The sequence below is a fragment of the Phocoena sinus genome, chromosome 7, assembly GCF_008692025.1.
Source record: "Phocoena sinus isolate mPhoSin1 chromosome 7, mPhoSin1.pri, whole genome shotgun sequence".
In the NCBI taxonomy this organism is placed as follows: domain Eukaryota; kingdom Metazoa; phylum Chordata; class Mammalia; order Artiodactyla; family Phocoenidae; genus Phocoena; species Phocoena sinus.
In genome coordinates, this window is record NC_045769.1 from 114259586 (window position 1) to 114270737 (window position 11152).

General features: G+C 54.2%; 1 protein-coding gene across 1 annotated transcript in view; it reads right to left on the minus strand.

Annotated features, from left to right (window-relative positions):
* GLI2 (GLI family zinc finger 2) overlaps positions 1-7523 on the minus strand; it is a 247536-nt gene extending 240013 nt beyond the window's left edge. The window contains exon 1 of the mRNA XM_032638319.1: positions 7410-7523. The gene's annotated coding sequence lies outside the window, so the exon portion shown is untranslated. The remainder of the gene's footprint in view (positions 1-7409) is intronic.
* Between the last annotated feature and the right edge of the window lie 3629 nt (positions 7524-11152).

The following is an 11152-nucleotide window of genomic DNA, read 5'->3' on the forward strand; positions in this document are numbered from 1 at the left end:
CTCCCCAGAAGCAGAGGCAAAGACCCAGAACCCCCACTTTGCCCAGACCCTGGTCCCTCCACCCCGCCTGGCCTGACGTCTTGAGAGGCCGGGTGTGCTGGCTCTCAGGCTGGTGAAGCCGGAGGATCTGAGAGATCACATCTGCCTAGCTCCCTCCCCCTCCACAGAGAGGCCAACCGACTGGCACAGGGTCACCAAGCTCTTGAGTGATGGGTGTCACTCTCCCAGATGTAACCCCAAGGGCCTCGGCTCATTACTTATCACAGGGCATGTATTCATCCCTTTTACTCTCTTCCTCAACTTTTTCCAGAAGAAAGCATCCTGAAAAGATGACACACGTAAGAAAGTCTTCCTAGCATTTCGGGGTCAGGGAGTGGCAGTCCTCTGCCCAACTCTTTATATCTCTGCTACCTTCATGGGCAGGCATTAAAGATTTGCTCTTAAGATGGTCTCAACCAGCAAATGACAAAGATGAGGGCAGGGGGCATTGGAGCCCCTTCACCCTTCACCACCCGGCTCAGTCAAGACCAGTTCAAAAGCGAAGCCCTTCTTAGTTCCCAGAGCAGAGCACGTTCAGTCCTGGGGGTCTATCACCGTGATGGTCACCGTGGATTTATTTCCATGCCTTTGTGTCATCCCACCCACAGACGGCACTTGTTAAGACTTCTATCCCCTGCTTCTTAAGCCACCACGTGGTGAACTATAGGTTCTCCAAGAAAGAATCAACACATGAAGAGCTATTTTCTGGCCTTCAAGGCCTGCCTACACTGCAAATACTTGCATAGCAATCTCCCCCAACGCAGGTTTAAAAATATGGACTTGTTTTTTTTTAAACTCCCAACATAACGAATGAGTTTAAATATTAGAAGTTGAAATTATTAAGTAAATCATTTCACCTGCAAAGCTTCTATTTGCATAACATTAATTCATGATGGCAGCTAAAACAAATTCATCATATTTGGTATATGAGAAGCTGATTTACGTAGGAATTGGAAAAAAATCACGAGCACAAAATTATGTTGAAATGATGTACGAACTCAATGCAGAAAGATGTTTCTTTCCTCCTTTTCCTTTGCTGTTTTTAAAAAATCATCTGAACAACTGAATTATGGTGAGAAGGAAAAGGATTTCAGGAGAGGAAGGAGGCAAAGGACTGGCACCTCCAGAAATGAATAATGCTACCGCCTCACGTGTGTGGCAGGCTCCCGGTGCGGGTACGCACACACTGTTATTAATGTCAAGTATGCCAAAGATACGCTGGGAAATCATTACCATTCATCGCCACTAACCGCCATTAAATTTCAATCAATTCAACTTAGCACAAGTGTACTTGAGCGGCCCTTACAGTTCCTTATAAACGTGGCTCAAAAGTCGGGCTGACTTATTGCATTGTCCAGCACACAAAGGAGCATTGCTAAGCGTCTACTCGGACGCAGGGACGGATGCTCTTTTAACATCCTAAGCATTCAAAGATCCTTCTTTTTCTAAGCGCTAAGAGGTCTTGAGTCCCTACACGTCAAGGCGAATGGGTTGAGGGGGGGATACTGTTCTGAGAGACCACCATTCCTTTCCTGCCTCGGTGGGGAAGGTGGGGGTCAGGGCAAAAGGGGGCCTTCGGCACCAGCGCAGATGCCTTACAGAAAAAGTTTCGGATGCCGCCAGAAGTTCGGTAACGTGGCCCCTCTTCTCCTGGCTCTAGCGAAATGCTCTCAATTCACTCTGCAAACTGTCACCTAAAGTCGAACGAATCCCTTCTCGGAGGAGGGGGAGGGGAGCCACGGGGAAGGGGCGGGGAGGACCAGCGGCCGAGGGCAGGGAGGGCGCCCTTTGGAGAAGCGCCTTCCCCAGGTGGGCGCCGGCTCCCCCGGGCGCTGCGGTCTCCCACCCGGCGACAAAGGCGGCCGATCTGGATCTGGGCCGCTGGCTTTCTTCCCGAGCCGCCACGAGCAGGGTCCCGCCTGCCGCCACTCGCCGGGGCGGCCGGTGCGCGGCCGGGACAATGTGGCCATTGTTCGCGCGCCACAAACCGGGCGGGCGGGCAGGTGGGAGGGACGCGGCGCGGCCGGCGCGCGGGCTCTCGGAGCGCAGAGGGGTCCACGGACGCGGACACGGTCCCCACGGCCTGGGCACGCCGCGTCCCGGAGGCCTCCCGGCCAGCCCTCCGCGGGGCAGAAACTGGAGGGGGGCTGGGAGAGGAAGGGGGGGAGGAGGGGGAGCGAAAGAAAAAGATGCCCAAGGAAAGAGGAGATGGGCGGGGAGGAGAGGGAGGGAAAGAGCGAAAAGACAGGAGGGAGGAGAGAAGGAAGACCCAGGGCGGGGAGGGGAGGAGCGGGAGAGAGAGGGGGCAAGAGAGAAGAAAGGGGGAAAGAAAGAAGGGAAGAAGACAAAGCGGGCAGAGAAGAAGGGAGATGGGGGAGTAGGGGAGACAGACAGACAGACAGATGTGCAGTCTGCCCAGGAAGCCTCTGCAAAGAGCTAAAGTTCACCCTGTTCCGTGGAGGGAAGTGGCTCCAAACCCAGCAGAGTCAGCAAAGCATAATCACACCAGGGGCTTTGCTTAATTACAGGCCTGAGAGTCGGGGCTGGAGGAAGGGCCATACTTAACTGTGTCCCCGGGAAGGCCCAGGCACTCGAGAGGTTTGTCAGGGTGGGGAAGACAAGTATACTCCGCCTCCACCCGCCCCCAAGCCCAGGGAGCCCCGATCGCGGAGGAGCCCGGCCCCCGAGCTCGAGGCCGGCGTCTGCAGCGGCAGCGGCTGGGGCTGGCCCGGAACACCCATCAGGAAGCTTCTGATGTTCGCCGGGGCCGGTCTGCGGGGAAGCCCCGCCTCAGCCCGGAGCAGGGCCACCGCCTCCTCCCACCCCCTCCACTCACTTGCTGGCGGCCAGGGGGCCCTCGGCCCAAGGGGGGAAATCAATCCCTTGCTAATGAATAAAAAGCCCCCTTTATCTCACTGCTGTGTTTGGTTCATTAAATTTTCCACAGATTTGCAGAGAAGAAAACATAATCAATAAACCTTGACAAAAAGTGAACGTGTGAAAAAGGCCGGAGAATGGAAAAGTGAGATAAAAGTGCTATCCGATCACAGATTTCAGGGGCAGATGACGAGCCCGGGCTGCCGAAGAATCTCAATGCACCATCACCCTTTTGCTGCTTCCCCTCCCTTTGCTGAAACTCTTCATTCAAGACAATAGGAAATGCACTAAAACTTTTTTCTTATGCTAATGCATGAAACAGGGCACTCGCAGTTAAAACACACTTCCCAGCAACCTTTTTTTTTTCTTAAACGACACACATACACACACATAAAACCACATTAACTTTTTCACTTGAAACCAAAAATCTCAGCAACAGTTTAATATGAACTCTTTGGTCACATCTTAAGTGAGTTATTTTCCCCCACGTGTGTTTTTTTTAAGAAGCCAGAATCAAAGCACAAACCACCATACTGAGGATGCTTTTGTTGATGAAGGAATTGGGGAAAATAATATACTAAACATGCAGAAAGTCTGCTGGTATCGCTGCTGCATTTTCCCAGGGGTTTAAACATAGTTTTGTAGGTTAAGGATGTTTTGGTCACCCTCAAAATCTAACAACAATGATCAATGATTTTTTTTTTAATCCTTTACAGTCCACAGCAAACACTCAAATTCATTTCGGAATACGTAATTGTATTGAATCCGGTGGCAAGTATTTATTTAAAACCCACGAAGCTGTTGCTCTTTACCAAAAGACACTGCCTAACAACAAACAGGACCCCTTCCCAAAGCGTCTTTTAAACAAGCCTAAGGCTACAATTACAGAGAAGCCTCCCTTCCCGGGAGCCTTCTTTAGAAGCCAGGGAGCCTTGTTCACTGAAATTGCTGCCTATTCCGGTGGCTAGTACAATCACCTATGCAGCCTCTCTGTATTTTCTGGAATCTGAGAATACAGTTTCTCTCTCTGGCATTCTTCACGTGTTTCACGTGTGCGAGCCTCTGACACTTACTGAAAAGAAGAAGGGGGACGGGGAGCTGCTTCCCCGGGGTTCCATTTCAAAGGGTCCAGCAGGAACAGCTGCAGTGGTCCACAGCTAGGTCCACCTGGCCTGGCCTGGCTGTCCCCGTGTACCGGGAAACAGGCCCAGGCACAGGTAGAACCTGTCCCCATCCTAAAGAAGCAGGGCAGGTGGCTCCACCTCCCCGGAGCCAGCGTCACCAGCAGGAGCGAGCGTCATTCAGATGAAAGGAAACCCGGCTGAACACACACTTGCCCAAGGAAAAGGCAGGCTGCCCTACCCCTTGACTCCACAAGGATGTGGGACTTGGGTTTTGTGCTTGAACAAGCCAGCTGGGTGTGTAGGGGTCACACAGCCTTTCAAAGTGTGCATGACAACCTCCTGGTCCCAGTTGGAGGGAATCGCTGGCATCTGTGGGGTGACGGTCCCCCCCCCCGCCCTTCCCCGGGTGGTCAAGAGAGGCCCTGCTGGAAGAAGGGTGTTTATTAGGCAAATATTCAATTTTGTCAGTCTGCCTGCTGAATCTCCGGGTTGGCTAATCCAGCCCTAGGGGCTGCACTGTGTACAGGGCACGTGTGGGAGTACACAAAGCATGAAGTATTTGTGTATCTTTCAGTCTGCAGTGCAAACAAGCCAGCTACAGTACACAGCCCCCAAGGCCCCTGCAGCCGGGCAAGGAGTCGCTGACCAGCGGCCCTGCGACCCCTCTTCCAACCAGGCAACTCAAAGGATTTTCTCTGTTCCCCACAGGTGGGTTGGAGCATCCCTGAGAACATGGACGGGCCCGCCTTTCTAAGGCCGCCCAGCCAGAAGGGCCTCTCTAACCCCACACACCCTTCAAGGTGGGCCAAGCCAAGAGTCCCCTCCAAGGCCACGGGCAGGGTCAGTGTGAATTTGGAAGCAGCCTGGGAGGCCCTGCTGAAGTAGTCTGAACCCTGTGCAAATTCCCCTCCAAACAATCCCCACAGAAGATAAAAAAACATCCCTAACAGCCAGTCCAGCCTTGTTCCGGTGAGCTCAGCCCTGCTTTGGAAGTATTTCTCTCCCTCCCATCGGTATCCTCGCCCACTGACTTTGAAAACAGACTGCTCTGACTATAATCTGTCACTCAGATGCCAAAGCAAGAGACCGCCGGGTCACCTGAGGGCTATTTCCTGGCCGAGTGGGCCCCTCACCTCCACTGCCTTAGTTTAAATCCCCCTAGAATCACTAACTAACCTCATGAAATGAGCGTATTTCTCCCAGCAAAGGGCAAATACAAATCACCCTAAATATCACAAACTTGAACTAACTCTGAAACGCTCTGACAAGTGACAACTCTCCATGCGTCTAGGCTTGAGTGGGACCTAAAACCTGGGGGAGAACATCTCCATGATTTCCTGTAACCCTCAGCTGTAAGGGGGAAGCACGAAGTCTGGGAAAACGAAAGCAAGAACGATGAAGGAAGAAAGGGGACCAGGGAGGTTCCGCAGGGATGTGGCTGCAGTGGCCTAGAGGCTATAGTCTAGAAATCCTGCCCCAGGGCGGACCAGAAGTTGGGGAGAGGCTAAAGGGCACCAAAACTCAAAGCAGCCAGGCATAGTCAGGGTGCCCTCCCTGGCTCTGGGGAGACCAGCCCAGGGAGCCACACAATGACTTCTTTCCCGGCAGAGCCAAGTGCAAAGCCGCTCCCAGGCGCCCACAAAGGGAAGCCACCGAGGGAAGGAAACCCCCAGGCAAGGTAAGGAAACGGGCGGGGAGGGGTCTCGCAGGCGAGGTGGCTAGAGCAAACAGGTCTCACGGGGGCACCGGTGGCGAGCCCGCCTATTCCGTGGCTTTCCACGGCTGTACATTTTGGATTTCACCGTTTATTTACTTTCCTTTCTGGCACCGAGCCCCCTGAGCACTCCAATACAATATTTGCTTAAACACTATTTTATGCCGCTTGCGAGAGAAACGTTTACTTTCAAATTCTCCAACATCCCCCTGAGCCTCGTCAGCAAACAGCATATGAGCGTTTTACAACTGCTCCTTTATCTGGAGCTGTAGGGATTAAACCTTCACACGCCCGGCGGGGGCGGCGGGGCGGGGGCCCAGGACGCGGACGCGGCCATTGGGCTGCAAAGTCCGCGCTGCAGGCCGAGCACCGCCCGGGATGCCCGGGCCAGAAGGCAGAGGAGCGCAGGAAGGACCCCCGGGGCCCGGCACCAGACTCCAGGGAAAGGTCTACTTTTCCAGCCGAGATCAACTCGGAAAACCATATCAAAATGACACAAAAGAGAGGAGAGTGGAGGAAGGCCCCCTGGGGGAGACCCAAAGCCTACGAGCGTCCCTGCGGCTGGTCACCCGGGGTGAAGCGCGCGGGCTCCATCCCGAGCTCCCCGCGCAGAAAAAGTCGGATTTCCTAGGATATGACAGCAATTACTGCTGGGCTGAAACGGCGCCGAGATGGGTGGACTTCCAGCTCCCCGACGCGGCGGGCGCGCTCACACTCACACACACAAGCACGCGCCCCTTCCTCCTCCCACCTCTACACGCCCCCCCGCCCCCGTCCGGGTAAAACGCTCCCCTTTCTAAACCCTTAATAGGATTGGCGCCCAACTCTCTCCGCGCCTCTCCCCATCCATCACACACAGATCAAGTTGCAGTAGTGGATTTTTCAAATTCCTCAGCAAATATACTTGTTGAGAGATTGCCGGGGTGGGGGGGAACGATGAGTGGGGGCGGGGAAGAAAGTGCGGGGTTGGGGGGACCCGAGGAAAGGGCGAGGGATTACGCGCGGATCCCTTCGGGAAGTCAAGCGGCTCTCGGGGCGGAGGGCAATAGAGGCGGAGGAGAGAAGCGAGGAGGGAGGCCGGAGGGAAGAGCCTGACCGAGGGGGAGGGGGCAACAGGGCCTGACGAGGGGGAGGAAGGAGCGAGAAAGAAAGAAAGGCAGGGCTCGGGACGGGCTGCGCCGAGAAGTGCAGTTAGAAGTTCGCAGCGGCTGTGGCTGCAGCCCCTCCACCCCCGGCACACTACCCGGAGACACACTCCCACCGCCCACCTCTGGAGCTTCGCAGCACCCCAGCCTCCGGCGCTACCCCCACCTCCCGAGAAAACAGCCCCGGGCTCGGGCGAGGTGGAGACGGGGTGGAGGCCGGCTGGCTGCGCACCCCAAGAAGACTGGCTCTTTCCCCCAGGTGGGAAGGGAGATGCAAAATCGCCCCCCGGCCACGAGTTCCCCGGACCCCCCCTTACGTCCCCGCCCGGCTTGGCCGGAACCCGTACCCGGGCCGCCCGCTAGCCCGGTGCCCGGATCCCCATGCCGTGGCGCGGGTACCCGGCCGAGGGACCCTCCGAGACGGCGCAGCATCCCCTCGGCCCGGGGTCGGCCGGAGTAGGGGGCACTTCGCGACGAAAAGCAAGCAAAAGAAGGCCAAAGCCACTTTACCGAAGGAGACAAAAGTTTGCCTCTAGCACGCAGGTGGCCTCCGGGGCGCCGAGCGGTGCCTGCGGGCCCCCATCCCAACTTGGCTGGCGCGGCGAGCCGCCGCGGGCTGCCGTGTGCCGGGACTCAGTCCGGCCGGGGCGGGGCGGGCCAGGCAGGGGAGGGGACCGAGAGGCGGGCGGGGGCCGGGCCACCCTACCGCCGGCGAGCGAGCCGCTCCCCGAGGCCCCGGCGCGCCGCGCGGCCCGCGCTCCTTCCTCGCCTTCCTTCGCGTCCGCCGCCGCCGCCGCCGCCACCGCCTCCCGCTCCTCCTCGAAGACTCATTGATGGGAGTTTGAAAAAAAGTCCGCGGAGCCTTGCTGCCTCGGCTGGCGAGCTGCGGCACTCCCGCGCTCCAGCCCGCCGCGCGCCCGCACGGCGCAGCGCCCCCGCGCGCACGGCTGCAGCACACCGGGCGCCGGGCCCCCGCCCGCGCCGCGCGCCCCCGCCCGGAGGGGATCCGAGGGACCCGGAGGGGAGGGGCGGCCGAGGACCCTCCTCCCCAGCGCCTGGGAGAGAGAGCACACCTACGAAGAAAGTTCGAGCAGAGAACGAAGGAGCGCGCCAGTCTCCAACACTTTTTTTAAGGCGCTGGGGGCGGGGGCGGGGGGGTTGCGTCGCTAACTCAAGTCAGATGAGCTCCGGAGCCGAGGCGCAGGGAAGGCTCTGTTTTCAATCTCTGAAATCCCCCGCCCTCCCCGCCTCCCTCTTCCCCTCCGCCGGGAGATGCCCGGGTCGCCGTTCCCAGTGCGCCCGCTTCTCCGGGCGCCGGGGCGGAAGCGGGGGACGGGAGGGCGGCGGGGAGGGAGGCTGGCTCTAGGGGGGCTGGTTCTGCGCCGACCCTCTGGCGGTCAGCGGCGAGCGCAGGTGCCGGGGTGCGGCCTGCGCACCCCCCGCCGCGACTTGCGCGAGTCGCCCTCTGGGCGCCTGGTGGTGAGAAGCGAAGCAGCCTTCTAGGTTCGGTGCCTGTGTGTTTGGTAGGAAGGGTTTTTGTTTGTTTTGTTTTGTTTTTAGAGACTCCAGTCAAGCTGCCGCAACCAGATGGAAGTAATCAGAACCCAACAACAACAGAGGAAGAAGGAAGAAAAAACCTCACTGAATTTTCGGGCCAAAGTGTGTATGGGTGTGTGTGTGAAAGAACTTGCTTAAGCAAACTAGGTGACGAGCCCTGGGCCCTCAGGCCGCACCGCAGCCCAGCACCGAGCTGCCCCGCTTGGAGAAGCGCGGCGGGGGGCAGCTGGCTGAAGTGTCCCCCAACCCATCGCTGGCCCCCAGCCTCTCTAGGGCTGAGGGTCCTCCCCCAAAGAGTGCCTCACTGAGGGAGGTTTTTTGTTTTTCTCTCTAATGTCTGTGGAGCACTTATGATGTGCTGGGTGACACGTTATATTTCTTTTACATTATTTAACCTACAAAACTCTGTGAAGTAGGTTTTCTTCTCCCCCATTTTACAGGTGAGAAGGATGAGGCTTAAAGAAGTGAACTAACTTGTCCAAGGCCAGAGCACTGAACTGCCATCTTGCACGAGTTCAGTAGGTTTAGTTGAACCATTAGCTCAACTAAATTCACCCTGTAGGGGGTGGGGGTGAGAGCAGCTCTCTCCCTTCAGCCCTTCTTCCTACGGTTAGATCTTGTCTAGAATGCAGGGGGACCAAGTTCCCAGAGGCCCAATTCTACCCTCCGTTCACCAGCCTATCTTACTGATGTAATCCCTTTTTCTCAGTAGCTCTCTTCATTTGCCATTAACCCTCCTCTAACTTTATTTTTCACTTTTTAATCAAAGAGGGAGCATTATCTTCCCTATTACCTACCTTCCTTTTATTCTCCTTACATTCATTTACGTGACAGAACAATTTCTTCTTGATCTGGAAAAATATGTATATGCAGAACACTATCACGACAATTTGATGCAATTTCTCAAATAGGCTTTCCAGATTTGGGGGAAAAAAAACCTGCAGTGTTTTTAAAAAAGCAAAACTTGCAGAAATCAATGTATTTATTAAAAGGAAGAGAAGTTTGGAAGGGACTTTCTCTTTAAATCTGATCAGATTCACCATTCCTCCATGCTATTTGTTTAAATTCCTGCTGAGCTTTCAGACACAGACTAAGGAGACAGAAAAAGTAAACTCTCCCTCCCTTGGCCATATTTTAATGACCCCATTCATATCTACCCCATGAAATGTGCAGAATCATTTCGTGTTACTGGAATATTAGCAGCGTTGGCTGATTACTTCATTACAAGCTCGTCTCTGTTGGTTTCCTTGTGTTGTTAAGCTGGCGAAGAAGTTTAAACAAATCGACATTTTGAGATAGTTCCTTTTCTCTGTTTTTCTTCTCAGACCCGCTCCACTCCTGCTGGAATCCAGGCACTCTCATAACCTTTCCTGGCTTATTTTGGCAAGAAGGTGGCTGTTGAGAAGAAGATGGAATCTTTTGGTTTGAGGAGAGAGTGTAAACATCACGCCTTGATCTCTAGATGGTCAGAAGTCTGGGCACTGAACGAAAACAACAAGTTTTGGAGTGGAGGCAAACTGGTAGAGCAGAGAAGTGAACACTGGACACAAGGTCCTGGCCCCAGGTCTAGAGCTAAATGTATGACCGTGGGGGAGTGCCAGTTCGTTCAGTCAGCAACTTTCTGTGTGCCGGGTACCATTCTAAGTGATGTGACATCACAGTGAATGGAATGAACGAGATCCTTCCCCTCGTGGAGCTTAATGTTTCATGAATAACCACAGACAAATACATAATTGCAAACTGGGTAAAGAAAAAATACCAAGTGCTCTAAGAGCTTACGATGGGTGACCTGAACTAGCAGGAGGCAGCAGTTGGGGGCGCCGAGAAGGCTTCCCTGAGGAAATGAGGCTGCACTGATAGGAAGACGGAATGAAGGATCAAAAAAACCAAAAATCGATGCATAGCACTACTTAAAGCAAAAAAGCTTCTGCACAGCAAAGGAAGCAATCCACAGTGTGAAAAAGCAGCTTATGGAGCGGGAGAAAATACTTGCAAACCATATACTGGCGAGGAGTTCATTTCCAAAATATGTAAGGGACTCCTAAAACTCAACAGCAAAAATACAAATGACCTGATTAAAAAATGGGCAAAGGGCCTGAATATACATTTCACCAAAGAAGACATACTGATGGCCAACAGTTATACAAAAAGATGCTCAACCTCACTCACCATCCAGGAAATGCAAATCAAAACCACAAGGCAAGGGGCCTCCTGGCGGTCCAGTGGTTAAGACTCCTCACGCTTCCAATGCAAGGGCCACAGGTTTGATCCCTGGTCAGGGAACTAAGATCCCACATGCTGCTCAGCCGGAAAAAAAACCCAAAAATACCCACAAGGCAATATCACCTCACACCTGTTAGGATGGCTATCATCAAAAAAACAAAAGTTAGCAAGTGTTGGCGAGGCAGTAGAAAAAATGGAACCCTAGTGCGCTGACAGTGGGAATGTCAGTGCACAAGTAATGTTGAGTAAAATTAAAATGGTACAAAATAGTGTAACCATTATGAAAAATAGTATGGTGGTCTCTCAAAAAATTAAAAATAGAATATGATCCGGCAATCTCACTTCGGGGTATGTATCCAAAAATATTGCAATTAGGACCTTGAAAAGATATCCGCACTCCTATGTTCATCGCAGCATTACTCCCAGTAATCAAAATAGGGGAACGACCCAAATGTATGTGATCAGATGAAATG